Source organism: Aphelocoma coerulescens, chromosome 17 (genome assembly GCF_041296385.1).
Source record: "Aphelocoma coerulescens isolate FSJ_1873_10779 chromosome 17, UR_Acoe_1.0, whole genome shotgun sequence".
NCBI lineage: Eukaryota > Metazoa > Chordata > Aves > Passeriformes > Corvidae > Aphelocoma > Aphelocoma coerulescens.
This window is the reverse complement of record NC_091030.1, coordinates 8,690,601-8,707,547: the sequence shown is the minus strand read 5'-3', so window position 1 is coordinate 8,707,547 and position 16,947 is coordinate 8,690,601. Positions and strand designations below refer to the sequence as shown.

Below are 16,947 nucleotides of genomic sequence, written 5' to 3'. Positions count from 1 at the left end.
TCTAAGCATGAAAACCCTCCCTGACCATCCCTGAACCCACGAGGTACAACACACTCCCCCCAGCCCCAGCCCTGGTTTTAAAATTCAGCCTTTATCAGCTTGAGTTGAGCAAATCCAGTCAAAAGGCAGAAACGGATTGTGCTAGTAAGCAGAAAAACTGTTACATCTTCTGAATGTAATTTTGCCAAAAGCCTCTGCACAATTTTTTTTGTCACGCTTTGCATTATGAAGGAAATTTCTTTTTAGAAGAACAGGAGAATGATTTGCATAATATTCTTTGCAAGTTAATATCAGCCTCTGATAATGATCTCTGCATAATGCAAAAACGTTTGAGAAGACTGTTACAACACTAAGTAATCATATTTTAAATTATGTTTCCCTTTATAGAAAGGTGTTGCAAAAACACACAGACATGAAATCTGTCTGTTGAAGTCCCAAGAACCACCTGACCATCTTCCCACTATTCTACTGTTACAGATTGCAACACTGCCTTTCAAAATCTTACAAAACAAATTACTCTGCAACAGTCTGGCTTCACAGAAGGCAGAGCTTTTTCCTGTGCTGCTGCTCCAGCACATTACATTTCACAAGAGCCTCTGATGTACTGCACGAGTTAAGCAAGGGCCCAGAAATGAAGCTGCAACACAACCAGACGGACCCGCGGTGATGAAGGCAGATCCTCCCATCTCTCGCTGCCACCAGGCAGAGGTGGCAGCACCAGGGCATGCCCTGCCTGCCACCAGGTGCAGGGGACACCGGTGATTCCTGCTTTGGCCCAGCTGGCTCACGGATGCAGCGCTGGGAATTAAGACACTGACGCTGCTGCCACGTCCCCACCGGGCCAGGTGTCCCCTCGGGCAGCCGGGGATCTTCCCGAAATCTCTGCGAGGGATGAGGTGCTGGATGCAGCCACGAGATCTCCGCTCACACCATCACTCATGGCTAATTAGGTCAGGAACTAAACATAAAAGCAGAGGTCCAGGAGGAAGCCATTTATACAACTCTGCCGGGCAGCAGCCTCTTAGATGTGGGCACCGGCGATTTCCTCAGCCCATCTCCAACAGGGGATGTGGGTGGGAAGCGAATGCACTTGGATATTAAATACTTAATACGTCACCAAGACTTAACAGCCACAGCCAGGTGGTTTAAACCTGAGCTAACCTCCCCTGAGCTACAAGGAGCAGAGGGTGGTTCCCGGGGCAGCCCTTGCACGAGGAGATGAAATCAGGAGTGGTGCGAGAAGCAAGGAAAGGCACTTTGGGACCAATCATACAAATGATGTAACTCAGATCTGGGGAAAGCACGGAGCAGGATCCATGGTGTGGGCTGTGCTCCCAAGGGCATTGCCATGCAGTGCCAACACCAGCGTGTGTCCCACAGAGCCACTGTCCCCAGCCTCTGCCCATGGCACCCTCAGGACCACAGTGGGAAGCACGTACAGTGCAGCCAGTGCCACCCACGCCTGTGACACGCACAACAGGGCATCATTCAGCCTGCACGGTGGGTGGTTCTTGTCCCACCTACAAAATGAAGACTAAAATTCAAATACCAGATCTGAGCAGCCAAGGCAAGGAGAAAAGAGCCTCTGGGATGTCAGTCCGAGCTCACTGAGGCAGCTCAACCCCTGCCTTGGGCATGAAACCATCCCAGACACATGAGATCATTCCTCCCCTCAATAACTTTTGGTAACTTGGAGAGTTTCTCCAACCACATCCAGTGATGGGCAGGAGAACAATCCTTCACCCCATCCCATCTCTCCTTTTCATACCTTTCGAAACAAGTTCCAAGCAGCTCCTTGCTACACCTCACCCCAGACTCCCTCAAATGGGCTTGCAAGCATTGGGAAGTTGGGCTTTTTCCCAAATACTGCCAGCAAATCTCTCCTGAACTGACACATCCATCCATGCTGGTGGGTGGTACCACCAGACACAATTCCTAAGCTCCCAACCCACCTCCTGTCACCTGGACAGCCATCACCCAGACACCAGGAGGGAAAACCTCTCCCAGGTCCCAGCAAACACCGCAGCACTGGCACGTGCACTGGGCGGGCAGCAGGGTGTGAGAACTGCCTGAACCCAGTATTTCCATTGCTAATGCTGCACCTTGGGCTTTGGACAACAACCCTGAGGCATGCAGGACAGGTCAGGGGCAGGCTGCAGGGTGGGGAGTGGACACCAAACCACCCAAACAGCACAAATCCCTGAGGCACAGCCAGGGGAGGCTGCAGGAGCACGGCTCTGGTGGTGGGGCTGGCACTTGGCGTGACTTGTGATGCCCCATAAATACATTGCAACTGAACTGCATCCACAGTGCTTCAGGGATTCTGGGGGGAAATACCGGTTGGGAGGTGTGAAAAAGAACCAACAAGTCATGACTTTCACTTTCTAAAACCTTCTGAAAGAGTAGTAAAGGCCACTGGGTTATTTTTGTTTAAAATCACTCGCACTGTGGACATCACCAATGTACCACTGGAGTTCTCTGTGTTTTGATGATGGTCAAGCAAAAAAATTAAGCTCCATGGTCTGCCAAGCTGTGCAGGGGTGACAGCCTGGACCAGACACACACAGGCTGCAGGTTCCCTTGGTTTCTCCACCCCCTCCAAGTTGTGCTGCCCTCCTGTCCCCCTGCAAAAAGTTAAGTCCTCCCTCCTGCATCGTTTCTCCTGCCAAATTCAGATTAGTCAGCAACTACTGTAGGATACACCTCTCCTAAGGCACTCACAGACAAAGCAACAGCCAGTTTGGGATCTTAAAGGGAAGGTAAATGAGGAAACTTCTTAAACTTGATTGCAAAAATATTCATGAGGGTACCATGTGGCTCGGGTACCTCCAGCTGCTCTGCTGAAGCTCCCACTGGCTCCCAATGGAATGCAGAGTTGTGATGGACACTAAATCAGTGCTGCAAGCTGGAAGTACAATCCACCAGTGGATCTGAAAACCACCCAGAGCCAAAGCCCCAAGCTCCCAAACAGTCCCAGCCCTCACTGCCTGACCGCAGAGCAAACCTTGGGATGGAGGCTCCCACTGCCAAACCAAAGCACTGCACTGGGCTCAATCTACATTTTTACAGCTGCACAAAGAAACCAAACACCCAGCAGTCACCTGAAAGGCCAGTTATTAGATCACCTGAAATGAGTTGAAATGAAATTCCCACAGGTTTTATTGGGCTACTGAGATATTGATTCTGGTGTGCTTCTTGCTCAGCCTGCAGCACAGAAATTCATCCTGCTAGAAATCATTCCCACCTGTGTGCCGAGCCAGAAACACTCAATGTGAGTGTACAGGGTTGCTTTTCCTTGCTCCCTCTTCCTGGGCCTACAATTTTCCTTCCCCTAAGGACATTTAACTTGACTGGCACCCATGCTGCTGGTTTCACCCAAAGGCACAAACCACCCCTCTGGGATGCTCCTGTGCCAGAACACACCCCCAGTTCATCTGACCAGCTGAGCTGGGACAAGGATGGGTCACACTCTGGCAAGGCCTTCCCCATTCCTGCCATTATGTGACAATTTTGGATCCTCATCCCAAATTCTCTCAGGTTATAAATTCATGCAATGCCTCGACACAAAACAACACCACCATAAATTATTATTATTTTTTTTACCCACATAAAAAGGGAGGAAAACAATTAAACCCCAGGCTCTGCTGCGTGTGCAGAGGCACTCCAGAGCTCCAAGGAAGCACTTCCACGGCCCAGCGTTGCCCAACGCCCGCGTCCCTGTGATGCGGTGCCAGCAGCACGCTCTGTGCTTCACGGCTCACTTCCCACAGCATGAACCCAGCCCCGAGAAACTGCCAGCGTGTTCTCCCGAGCCCTGCAGATGCCTCAGCTCCCGTGGGCTCCCTGGCCAGCCCCCCACCATCCATCCCTCCTCTCCTGCCCGCCTGGTAACGCGGGGAGCGACGGCGCCGCGAGCGGGGAGAGCGGAGCGCTGGGAGACGGCAGCTCTGCGCCTTCCACGGACCCATTCAGCTTTTTGCTTTAAAATAAATAAATAAATAAATAAATAAATAAAAATTCGTGCTTGCAGCATAAACACAAGCTGGGCTGGTACCCCACTCCTCCCTCAGCGGGGATGCGCTCATCCCTTGACTTCCAGCTCAGCCAGCCCCGAGGTGCATCACTGCCTGGAGAGCAGCACACCCACCCTCCCAAAAACCCCAAACCCCGTCCCCATGCTGGCAAGGACAGTTGTGTTCTTCCCTAAAGGATCTGCCCTTCCCAATTTATCCAGCATCCCACAGGATGTGTGAAGTTCTTGGACAGCACAGGCAAAGCTCTGGAGAAGGTGTCCAGGAGTGTGTAAGGCTCAGACTGACCAGCACAGAGTGTTCTGGATGGGATGGAGCCTTGGCGAGGCTGGAGAGGCTGAGCACAGCCCTGATGGGGCCATGGCACAGATCCTGGGAGCTGTGTGATGAGTCAAGAAGCCCTGATGCTGGATTCACGACACAGCCTGTGAATTAGTCAATCCTCCTCTTTCGCCTGGGGAGGGGGGCTGGTCCCAATTCAAATATTGTGTAAGCTGAAAAAGAGCCATTTAAAAAACACAAACCCAAACAGATAAAATGCAGAAATACTATTGTGGAGGAACTGGGGAAAGCTGAAGCAATAATGACAAACGATTCCTTGCTGCTCTCCCATTCCCTTCCTCCCAGAGCCTTAAAAAGCCTTCGCACCATCCCGCTCCGGCCCTGCTCACGTTACACCGGGATCAACCAAAGCCGAGCCTGGTGCTCGTGTCCTGCCCAAGGTCACGGTGACAGCCAGTGCCCAGGAGGAGCCAGCCTGGAGCTTCCCAGGGCTCTGCCCAACCTCTGACCCCCAGCATTTCCAGGCAAGACCTGCCCTGTGGGGGGAACACAGAACTCAGGAGTGATGGAGCAGCAGGGCTGGGTTTTGTCGGGTTCATTTCCATGGACACCACGCAGAAAGCGAAGGCAACCTTCCCAACTTCCACTTTTTTTCAAGGCTTTTCTCTCTCCCTCCTTTTCTTCCCCCCAGTTCTTAAAATCCAATTATAGCACGACTCTCTCAGCAGGGGTCAGTGTGGAATAAGAATCGCCCGAGTTAATGGACATGAGACCAAGAAAGATTAATGCCTAAATGGTTTCAAAAGTTGTATGATGCCGATTTCATTAACATTTTAATTGTAATGTATCTTTTTAATCTTCTTTCACACTAATGGTTTTTATATGCTTCAAAAAAGAAAAAAACTGCTGACAACAAAAATATCAACACACCAAAATTAACAGACGGAACTGAGTGCTGTAATGGGAGCTGAATGAAATGCAGAAAACCATGTTAATGATGCATTAAGAGTAGGAACTGTGCTCAGACAAGAGTCAAAAATTCAGCCCTATACTTGCATGCCCTGACTTTGAACAGGGGCACCTTTTGCAGGTGTTCAGCACGGCCCCAGGTCCTGTCTTTTAGTGGGGATGTGCTGAAGCAACAATCCCAGCAGGTTTACCAAACACAGAGATTTATCCCAAAAAAAAAAAGGGTGCTGGCAATTAATCTAATTTAACCAGGGTGACAGAGAGGAGCAGCAGGTTCAGGGGAGGTGCCTGCTGCTGTTGTCCATCCTTTTCTCCATGGAATGGCACTGCTGTGGCTGTCACCACTCCCAGGGCTCAGGTACCTCAAGCACAGCAGAATTCCCAGACAGGAAAGATGCTGTTGCAACCGCCGTGCAAAATTTTATTTTACTTAATTAGGAGACAATTAAACCTAAGCAATAATGTTTCATTAAGCATGGGCATGTATTGATGATGTTAGCATGGATAAACAGAGGCACAGAAGGAGCAGATAATTGGGGAGCAGACAGATGAAGTTTCAAACAACTTTGGTTTGTAGAAATGAGTGAGAGATACGGTTCTGTCACCTGCCCTGAGGCCGGGCTGCAGCTACAGGGGTGATGCAAAAACCCCAGAGTTTTCCCTCACAGTCCATCAGAACTTCTTAGAAGGGAGAAGATCCAGTCAGAGGGATACAAAGCCTCCTTATGCCCATCAGGAAATCATAGTCCCTTATTTCTGCCATGAGGATGTGATTCCAGCCACAACAGAACAAACAAAATGCACATCATCCTGCTCAGGCTTAGTCCTTTAAGGTCGATGCGGGCGGTGCAGTGCTGAGGGAGGTTTCCAGTGAAGGGGCACCTATGGAGAGAGGTTACTCCTGCTTGTGGGAATTTCATCCCACAGCATCTCAGCCACGGATCACTGCCTCTGCCAGGAGGGGTCTGTAGTCCCACAGGGCAGCCAGGCTCATGCATCCCACTGGAAGTCTCCCAGCAAGCCCCATCTGCCTCTTCCCTTGGAAAACAAGTCCTTTTATCCACCTTCAAATGCATAAACCCTCACTCCCCATCTCCTTTGGGCACACCTTGAAACAGCAACCCTTTATTTATGTTACACCTCTGTGCAGCATAATCCCATCAGAGCTCAGGAGGGCCAAAACATTATCACCCCTCTGCCCTGTCATCACTGGCCAGCGTCTCCTACAGCCTCCCTGCAAGGATTGATGTTCTCTCCAAACCTAATCCCTGCTTCCCTAATGCTTCACGTAACTGGAGCGTAAATGTTTGTCCTATGACAGGGAGAACTGGCATGTAAAACATGTCCCCCCACACAAAATGTATATATATCCCAGGCTGCCATACGCTTCCCAGTGGATACCACGGCAGGAACGCGCGTGTGGAGCGGCGCCAGCGCTGGCACCCGCATGCAGGACCCTTCTCCACCACCACCTCGGCCCCGCTGAACTCCCCGCTCCTTGCACAGGCTGTGCTGCTGGAATCCAGCCCCCAGACACCACCCAGGGATGACAAACACCAGCCCATAGACCAGGGGAGCCCCGATTGCTCCCACCAAGATGCTGCTGGGGGGAAGAGAGGAATTTTCTCCTGCTGTTTTAACAAATGATGAATAGACCCCGATATTGGCTCTGCGGCCGTGGGGGTGCCACCGGGGAGGTGAAGGGTTTAATCTCGTCCCAGTGACTATATATGGTCACTCTGATGGAACCACCTCCCTCTGCTCACGCTCTGCTGCCCTTGGCTCCTGGCACTGGGCTCCGCAGCAAACTGGCAGGGCCTGGGCACGGCGCCGGCGCGCCAGAAGTCAGCAGACTCCCCACGTTCCTGTGCTCTCTCTCCCCCTTTCCCAATTTTTTTTTCGGCCTGTAAAAAATCTTTTATCAGTTTTAAAAAATAAAATGTGCAAATACTCAAGGAAAAAAAAAAAAAAACAAACAACAAAACCAAAAACTCTAAAACATTTTAAAGAGTGCTTTATAGAGAATTGTTGCACGGGGGAAAAGAAAACCAACCTGTCAAGTTACTTCTGCTTAAATGTACATTTCATAATCACTTAGGAGTTGCATGAAAAAAAAAATAAAATCAATCTTTTGGTGAAAAGTGTATCAATTTATTCAGCCCACACAGGCTGGTTTGTTAGGGCAGAGTAGTTTGTAGCTGCGATTCCTGCCCACCCGCCCCCCCCCCCCCCCATCCACCCACCTAGGGGAAAAAAAATGCACTGAAATATTTGTCTTCATAGGAAACGCAACACCAAAAAATGTACTTGACACGCAAAATTCTGTAAAAAGTCTGACGCGAGGACCTCTGAAAAGCCTGAGGCCAAACCACGCCGGCTGCGAGCAGCCCCGGGAACACACACAGCACAAAACCTGTGCCAAGGGCTATTTATCTTCATTCGATCCCATTGAGCCGGGAGCTTTCGGGGGGTCTTGGTCACCGCACCGAAGAGCTGCTCCCGTCGCCACTGCCCCAACAGCGCACGGGCTGCCAGCACCAGCATCCCCCATCCCTCCTGTCCAGCCCAGCCTGCAGGAGTGGGATCCTTCTCCGGGCTGAACCCCCCCAGCAGCGAGAAGGAGGAAGCTCCACACGCTGCTTCCATCCCCTCCGTGGCAGGCTCTGTCCCAGCAGTCCGATTTTTATTACCTCCGTCCCCATTTAGGAGTAACCACATGACAAACCCGAGCGCAATCCTGCCCGGGGAGCTCGCCTGGGATTGCCTCTCCCTCCCCGGGAACACGACATTTTAGCAAGTTTTCCCTTCACAGCAGAATTTGTGGCTACAAAGAATGTAAGATTTAACTTTTTTTTTTTGGTGGTTTTTTTTTCAGATTCCAGTTCTGCCTCCAAACATTTGCTTAAAAACAAGTTGAACTTAAAAAAAAAAAAAAAAAACAACAAAAACCCCAACAAAAAATAAACCGCTAATGAATCACAGTTCCTAGCAAATGAGCAATTGCAGTTGACACAATGAATTATGCCTGAAGCAAGCTGGGAAACATATTTTGCAAATGATCTCATCCACAGGCAAACCTGGCATGACACTTGATTTGCTAAAAAAGACACAAAGCCTGTCAAAATTCCTGTCACTTCGCAAATAAAGTCAGGTAGAGAAAACCAACAGCCTCACCCTCCTTTAAGCACGCTTCACCTATTTCTCAATTGCTCTACAGGCTTGATTTAATAAAATAAAAAAAACCCTACACACCCTCCTGTAGGTGTGCCCATCGCAGTGGGTGCTGAGGGCTCTCGGATCTGCTGCCACTTCCCTGGATGAGGAATAAATGGGCTGGGAAGCTGCTCTTTGGATGCCAAACACAGGCTCAGCTCGATTTGAAGCCTAATTGCAGCAAGATCCGATGCTCGCTCTGGCCATTAGGTATGGCAGTGAACTCACAATTCCCTTTAATTTCCTCCAGCTGAATGCCTGGGTTTTATTTATTTCATTACATTCAAGTAAACTCAGACAGGTTAGAAAAAGGGGGGGAAAGATACTCAAGTGCAGGCCCCCTGCTCCTCAGCATCCCTGGAGCTGTCCCAGAGCAGTTCCCTTCGGCCCAGCACATCCCACCCTATTTCCCCACCTGAAAAGCTGCTGGCTCAGAAAACCTGGAAAAATTCAAAGCCATGGCTGAATCCTCCTTCTAACCCCATTTTGTCAGGCTCGAGTATTTTTAAACACAGAGGAGAGCAGGAGCCGAGTCTCAGCACCCTTTCCCAGGTTGTTCCATGATGTTTGTCCCCAATCCATGGCACCCCAGTGCTGGTGTGCCAGCAGAGCCAGCTCTGATCCCATCCCTGCTGGTCCCACAGCCTGGCATGAGCCGTCCAGGAGGGCAGGCAGGGACCACAGGCTGTGGAACAAGACAGCCTGAAACAAATATTTCCATTCCAAGGTGAGCTGGGTTGTGTCCCCAGCCAGGAAAGCACAGTCTGGAGGTTTTTCAGAGCTCCCCGGGTGGATCAGGCTCTGGCAGGAGCTTTGTTGGTGTTTCTTCCCCAGCCAGCGATGCCGCAAAGCGGCCTCGCTCCTCCTGACGCCTCCAACTGGGATCTGAGCCAAAGCCCAGTCCAGAGGGACTCACCTGGACGCTCCAGCCAGGCTCAAGCTCAAGGAGAAAGGCTTTTTCTTTACTGGACTTACTCGCAGTGAGGATGCTCTGTGTTCCCGCCGAGCGTGGGGATGCTGCCCTGTCACCAGCAGCGGCTGAGAGGAGCCAAAATCTGCCTCCAATTCCAGCAGGCTCCCTCAGGAAAGCACAGTCATGGCTGGGGGAGCTAAAAGGCTTTTATATTGCCAGAGGGCTCCAAAAATACCATGTCCAAAGTGATCCAGCATCAACACACGCATCCTGGCTAATGGCATCCATCTCTCAGAACAAAGAGGGGCTCTGGGAAAAGCTTGGGGAGCCCTGGACAATGTTTTGTGAACGCTGACCTGCACAACCACAGCACAACCAACACACAAACCACATCTCTGGCCCCAGTGGGACCCCCCTGCTCCTGTCCTGATTGATGCCAGGCTTTACCCCACTCTCTGTAATTCCGGCCGCCTTGGGAGGTTTTTTCGACAAATTTTAAGTTTCCGAAATCCATCCCCATCCTCCAGCATCCCAATACGACAGCTTTTCCCCTTTGAAGCCTTAATTAAAAGGCCTCTGCAGGAGGAAAAACCCTAAAACAGAGCAGTTACAGCCACAGAAGGGCATTTACTCTCAGGATGGAGAGGGTGAGACCTCTAATTTTTTCATATTTGCCACTTACTTCAAATCCAAGCATTATCACCTCCATCATCCACACCTTGGGGTCACAGCCTTACTGTCCTCAGCTGGGCAAACCACAGCAATTCAGCTCATAAGGAACAGCTCAGCTTTGCTCTTTTTAGTTAAAAGCTTTCAGAATTTCAGAGCAGGCTGTGAATCTGGCAGGAAATTGGGGGTGAGCCGTGCTGGGATGCTGCACTTTGGAGCAGCACCGGTTCTCCCGAGGACCCCACCGCCAGTGTCCCCACGGAGCAGCAGCAATCATCCCGGTTTGTTTACCGATCCCAGCTTCTCCTGCTGTTTAATATTTCAGCTGGAGAAGGTGAGCCGGCACGCCAGCCCCTCAATTACGCAGGGCGAGAGGCAAACACTTGGCAGGCAGTGAGCACATCAAGCTGCCCACAAGCCTCGCAAATGCCTCCGGAAAGGAGGAGGGGGAAGAGGAGAGGGGAGAAAAAAAAAAAAAAAGGGAATATTCAAATTAATGAGCCGGCGGGTAATGGAGACTTGGCTGGAAGTGATCCTGCACTTCGCCGTCGGCCGGGCCGGCGGAGCAGCACGCGATGTACCGCTGGCGTTGGATTTTCCTACGGCAGGGAAGATGTTTGGAGAAGTCCTTGAGCGCTGTAACTACAGCAGGCTGCGGCGGGCAGGGGAGCGCCGGCGCTCCCCCAGCCAAACCCAACTCCTACCCCCAATTTCTGCACCACCGAGGCTGCCCAAGCCCCCCGCGGCAGAGGGGTCCCCGCTGGGACGGGGGCGCATCTGACCGTGCTAGGGGAGCCCCCGCCACCCCAGGGCTCGGGGGTCCATCCCCAAATCCCAGTTTCAGGGTTCGGCCGGGTTTTGGATTTCAATCTCTCCCTTTTCGCAGCGTTTCCCTCCCCTGGGAGCGAAAAGTCCGAGCCCGCGCCTGCATTTATCCCCCAAACGCGACCTCCAGCCCCGCAGCCCCCTCCGAGGGGGGGTTCCCACGAACCCCCAGTTCCCACCCTGCCGCAGGACCGGCAGCAGCTCCCCGACCCCCCCAAACCCCGCTTCCCACGGGGGGTACCGGGGGAGGGGGGGGTCACAGCCCCGGCGGGTCCCCCTTTCCCCTTCCCCTCCCCGCACCCCCCGCGCCCCCCGGCCCGGCCGGGACCCCCGGGACCCCCGGGGCTGCGGGTGAAGGGCGCGATGTGCGCGTCCCCCCCCAGCCCAGCCCAGCCCAGCCCAGCCCGGGGGCGATGCGGGCTCGGCGCTGCCCCGGGCGCTGCCGTGGCGGGGCCGGGGCCGGGCCGGGGCGCGGGGCGGGGGTCGGGGCCGGGCCGGGGTCCCGGGGCTGCGCTCACCTGCGGGGCGCCGGCCCCCGAGGCTGCCCTGGGCCTGACGCGGCGGGGCCGGGCGGCGGCAGGAAGTGATTCCAGCCGCTCCTCACATGGACTTTCCCTGACCTCGCCCAGCAGCGCCGGCAGCCGCCGCACAGACCGGCCCGGCGGGACCGGCACCGGCAGCGGCTCCGCGCCAGGGCCGCCCGCGGGGCGGGGGCGGGCGCGGGGGGCGGCACCGGCCCGGGGGAGCCGCGGGAGGAGCCGCGGGGGGCGGGACCGGCCGCGGACACCCCGAACCCCCCCCGGGCCCGCTCCCCCCCAGCCCCGGGCCGCGGGAGGGGCGGGCACGGCCCGGAGCGGGGCGGGAACCGCGGGGCTTGAGCTCGTCCCTTCGGCCGGGAATGTGTTCTACTCAGCTTATTTTATTTTATTTTATTTTATTTTATTTTATTTTATTTTATTTTATTTTATTTTATTTTATTTTTATTTTACTTTATTTTATTTTATTTGTACTTTATTTTATTTTATTTTATTTTTATTTTACTTTATTTTATTTTATTTTTATTTTACTTTATTTTATTTTATTTTTACTTTATTTTATTTTACTTTATTTTATTTTATTTGTACTTTATTTTATTTCATTTAAAAAAAATTTTTATTTTATTGCAGTTTTTAATTTTAGTCTATTTTGGTCTATTTTTTTAATTCTTAATTTTTATTTTTATTTCATTTTATTATCGCTTTATCTTTTATCTCATTCTGTCCTCTCTTTTTAATTTTATTTATTTTTTTCTGCTTATATTTTATTTCCTTTTGTTCTTTCATTTTTTAATTTCATTTATTTTGTCTGTTTATATTTTACTTCATTTTATTTCATTTTTTAATTTCATTTTATTATTTCCTTCTTAATTTCATTTTCATTTCTTTTTTACCTGATAATTTATTTTTTCTTTTATTTTTTCACTTCATTTAATCGGTTTTTTTTCATTTAATCTCATTCATGTTATTTATTTTTATTTACGTGTATTATCTCAGTTATTTCATTATATAATGAGCTCCCATCCCCAGGAAAACCCACTGGAGTTTTGGCCTTTGATGGTCTCCCAGCCCAGATTTAATATCAGAGGGAGATGCCCTATGCTGACCCACAGCTCCAGGGCTGCCCCTCTTCCGTACCCTTCTCCTGCAGAAAAAGCCTTCAAAGCATCACAAAAAGCAGAGTTCTCTGAGCTGGGACTGCTCGAGCCTTGTGGGCACATTTCCATTCCAAATTTGATCCTATAGCCTAAAAAAAAATAAAAAAGTCCTTTTGCTTTGTTGCCTCTCTAAGCCCAAAATATTAAAATCAGCAAATTTGCATGATGAAAGTGTGCGGCGTTGGTCTGCTAAAGGAATTTCAAAGGAGTAACAAAAAACCTCTTTAAAGCAGGAGCCTCTTGCTGTCTGCTTTGCATGCGAGATTATGTCAGAACTTCTTTGAATCTGGAAGTTTCTTTCCTCTCACACTCGAGAACATTCATCATTTCGAGGCTGCCTTAAAATCTGCAGCAAAATATCCCCATATTTTAAAAATCAGCATTGAATGCCTAGAACTGCTCAAGGCTGAGGAATTTCATTAGCACTTGACACTTTAAAAAACAGTGTCAGGTCAGGACAAACACATTTGCTTTTCTGCTCAAGATAAATTCGGGGTTTTTTTTAGAAATGATGCTTGAGAAATATGTCCCCAAACTGCATTCTGAGGCAGAGCAGTTGTACAACCCTTCCAGTGTGACAATCCCAGCTCCCCTTCCTTGGTTTTCATTGAAGCACCTCAACATCAGTTCATCAGGAAGTAGTGATAGGAAAAGGGGGAATGGCTTCCAGCTCAGAGAGGGCAGGGTTAGATGGGATTTGGGGAAGAAATCCTTCCCTGTGAGGGTGGGCAGGCCCTGGCACAGGGTGCCCAGAGAAGCTGTGGCTGCCCCTGGATCCCTGGAAGTGTCCAAGGCCAGGCTGGACAGAGTCTTGGAGCAACCTGGGATAGGGAAAGGTGAAATACGAGAAATATCTCTTGCAAGAGCTTCCCTGGCACGGGAGGTGCCCCAAATGTACCCAAACCACTCCTGGGGCTGCAGCACTGCTCCTCGGGAGCAAACATCCCTGTGGGATGACCAGCACTGTCCCCCTGCCCCTCCCTGAGCTCCACAGCCCATGCCAGAGCACCCCCGTGTCACAGAGGACGTGGGGACACCTCTCGTGCTGTCCCAAGGTGCCTCACCGAGCGGCTCCGAGCTCCGGCTCAGCACAGGGATGTGGGGTTTGGAAGCCCCCAGCGCCTCTCCGAGGGTCTCAGGAAATCCAGCCACGTCCACGGGGAGCTGCGAGAGGCTGCAGAGCTGGAAAACCTCTGTTCCTCCTCCAGTGCTCCAACAGGAGAGAAAATCTGAGCTCTGTGACTCGCCCAGGGCCTCCCCAGCTCTGAGAGACAGCAGAGCCTGTTAATGCTCCAGTCCAGGAGCATCTTCCCTCCCTTCAGCCATGGACATTTTAAAAATGTTCTGTGATGGAGAAAGAAACATTTCTTAAGTACCATTTGATGTCTCGGAATGGCTCCGGGGCTAGAGAAAACATGTTTATTTACTACTCTGCTGATTTTAATGCGAAAGATTGGTTCAGTGAGTGGAGGAAACAAACCAGGCAACATTTTCCATAATGTCTGCAAAGTGTTCTTGGGCTGCGGAAATATTTTCTTTCTTTCTCTCTCTCTCTCTCTTGCCGGCGTTTTTTTCAATCTAGCATTTCAAATTGAAGAATGGCTTGAGGGCTGAAGAAATCACTTGATAAAATACCCAACATTTACATTCTTGCAGGAGAAAAGCTAACTTTTTTTTTTTTCCCATCCGAACAGTGGTTTAGTGAAGCAGAAGAAACAATCCTGCAGCATCCCACGTCCCTTTAACCCTTTCTGGCTGAGGCTCTTCAGCTGAACTTTCTCTGTTCACTCACTGCAGAGCTTCAGGGATTTTGTTCCTTCTCCAAATTCTGGGCTCTAAGGCCACTGAAGGTGGTTAAAATACACCTTGCAGCTTGATTTCCAGGTGTATTTCTGGATGCCTGGGTGAGGGAGCCAGCCTGGCTGGGGACCAGCCCATGGCAAAGCATCAATCTCTGCACCAATCTGATTTATTTTGTGAGGGGACGTGACTTTCCAGCGAATTTGGTAAGGAGCAAGACCTTCGAGGTCTTTGTAACCTTCCTGCCTCCAGAGATGCTGCTGTGGGGATGCCCCTGGACATGGCTGAGGTGTGCCATGCGCTGATTCCCAGCACTTGGTGGTGGTGGGGATCACCCTGAGCACCCATCGGGGCAGCTCCGGGCTGGAAGGGATGCTGGAAGACATGCAAAAATCCAGGAGTCGGCCGGAAGACTCCTTTTCCTGCAGCAATCCTTCAGAGGGCTTTGCAAAGCGCATCAATTGTCGCATTAGGAAGGATGTTTGTAGTTTGCTTTGTAGGTAGAATAAGTTTTATCTCCCCAGCCCGACGCGTGACCGATACTTGTGCTGGGCTGTGAACTACAAGGCCACGTGGTAGGTGGAGAAAATCCCCAGAAACCTTCCCTTTGATGGCCCATTTCGGCACCACTTCAGCACGATTGGTATTCATGGAGGGAGGAGAGGACACGGCAGCTCTGGTACAGCCGAGCAGAGTTCACTGGGATTAGCATAACACCGTGAATGGCGGCAAATAACAAAACAAAATGTATCAGAACCCCTCGTTTATGTGCTTTATTTATTTATGCCAGAGGGATCTGCCTTTTCCTCTCCCCTTCACAGCAGCCGAGTGAACTTGGCCAGGTGATGAGTTCTGCTTGTCGTGCTCCCTCCTGCAGGAATAGACAATCTTTAATGTCCTTGTACAAAACGACGACACTGTGAGCGAGGGGGGAACCGGTCCCGTGGGGGATTTGTGGCAATCAGCTGGGCAGGGGCTCTGGCCAGAGAGAGCAGCGACTCTCCAGGTACACCCCTCTCAGCCACGAAGCTCAAGTCAGGACTGAAGGCAGCTCTTACATTGCCTTTCCCCTTGGAAAATGGAGATAAAGAGGTTTGATGACAACGTGTGGCCATCCCGGGACTTCATCTGCCGGCCCTGCCTCCCGTGTTGTGGTGTCTCCATCTCCCTTCCAGGATTTCTCTCTGCTCCCATCAGGGAGCCTCGCTGGCGTGGATTTCACTGGGAAAGCTCTAACCCTGCTGCAGTAAATCTCTCCTGGGTCACGGGGGGTCTCATTCCAGCCCAGCAATGTTTTCATGTCAGCCCCCAGAGCTCCCCTGGGAGGCCCAGGGCTCAGAATTGGCATTTTGATGGTGTCTGAGCTCTCCGAACGCGGCCGTGACCCTGCGAGGTCTCTGCCATGCAGGGCTCTTGTGACAAGAGCAGTCGCCACTGCAGCTGGGATGGAGAACATCCCCCACAGCCTCCAGGGCCGTACACGGGAGGAGAGACGGGGTGTTAACACCACATCTTGGGACTAGCCCCTGAAATCTTTGCTCAGCCAAAGCCACAGCACCCGGGGAGATGATTTCTTACCCAAGAAAGGCTTTTGTTTGTTGTCTTTGGTGGCTGTTCAGCTCTGACATTTTTTCTCCATGGGGTTTTCTCCTTCCCAGCTTTGGAAGGGGTGTGATGGCTCCAGCTCTCCCAACCCTCCATCCACTCCAGTTCCCGTGACGTCAGCCAGGAAAGGGAAGCGCTGCTGGCAGCCTCTGCCACCTCACTGCTCTGGGCAGGGCTTCCCCACATCAGCCCATGAAGTCACTCATGGGATAAGACAAGGGAGCCCTTGGGATGGAATCAGATATTCATGGAATCCCAGAATGGTTTGGAAGGGACCTTGAAGACCATTTTGATCCAAGCCCCTGTCATGGGCAGTGACACCTTCCACTATCCCAGGTTGCTCCAAGCGTTGTCCAACCTGGCCTTGGACACTTCCAGGAACGGGGTGAAGTTAAAGCTGTTATTTTTGATGAATAATGTAAATAAAGCTCTGAGTTCTTTACATGAAGCCTCTGCACAAGGCTCGAGCATCACCCCGTGCCACGCAGCTGACACGGTGCAGATGTGGATTATTTTGACTCCAACCAGGCTTATTTGATTTACATTAAAATGATTAGGAATAAGTTAAAACAAACAGAAATGAGATGTCTCCAAGGCAGCTGCCTTGTCCTGACTAAACTGGCACAAGGCTGTGTGTAAAAAGGCTTTACTTGTTAGTAAATAGAGAAATCCTTCAGATCCTGCTGGGAGAATTGCTCCAGAAGCGCAAGGCACTGCTTGTTTCCAGCTGGGTCCCCCGAGGTGAGAGCAGGACAACAACAGAAAATCATGTATCATTGGCCTGTTTTAGTAATTATTTATTATATAATGGTGTGGTGCCTGTGCAAGAGGGAGAAGAGAAAGCCCAGCCCTGGGAGGCATTTTCTGGCTGTGTTAACTCGTGGCAGGTACTCACAGCCTGGCTCGGCTGAGGCTGCCAGCCTGGGAGCCTCCGACCTCCCTGGACA

The 16,947-nt window shown here is 51.1% G+C and overlaps 1 protein-coding gene across 1 annotated transcript in view; it reads right to left on the bottom strand.

Annotated features, from left to right (window-relative positions):
• The window catches only part of NACC2 (NACC family member 2), a 53,706-nt gene extending 42,145 nt beyond the window's left edge, over positions 1–11,561 (bottom strand). The window contains exon 1 of the mRNA XM_069031786.1: positions 11,421–11,561. The gene's annotated coding sequence lies outside the window, so the exon portion shown is untranslated. The remainder of the gene's footprint in view (positions 1–11,420) is intronic.
• Positions 11,562–16,947: the final 5,386 nt, after the last annotated feature.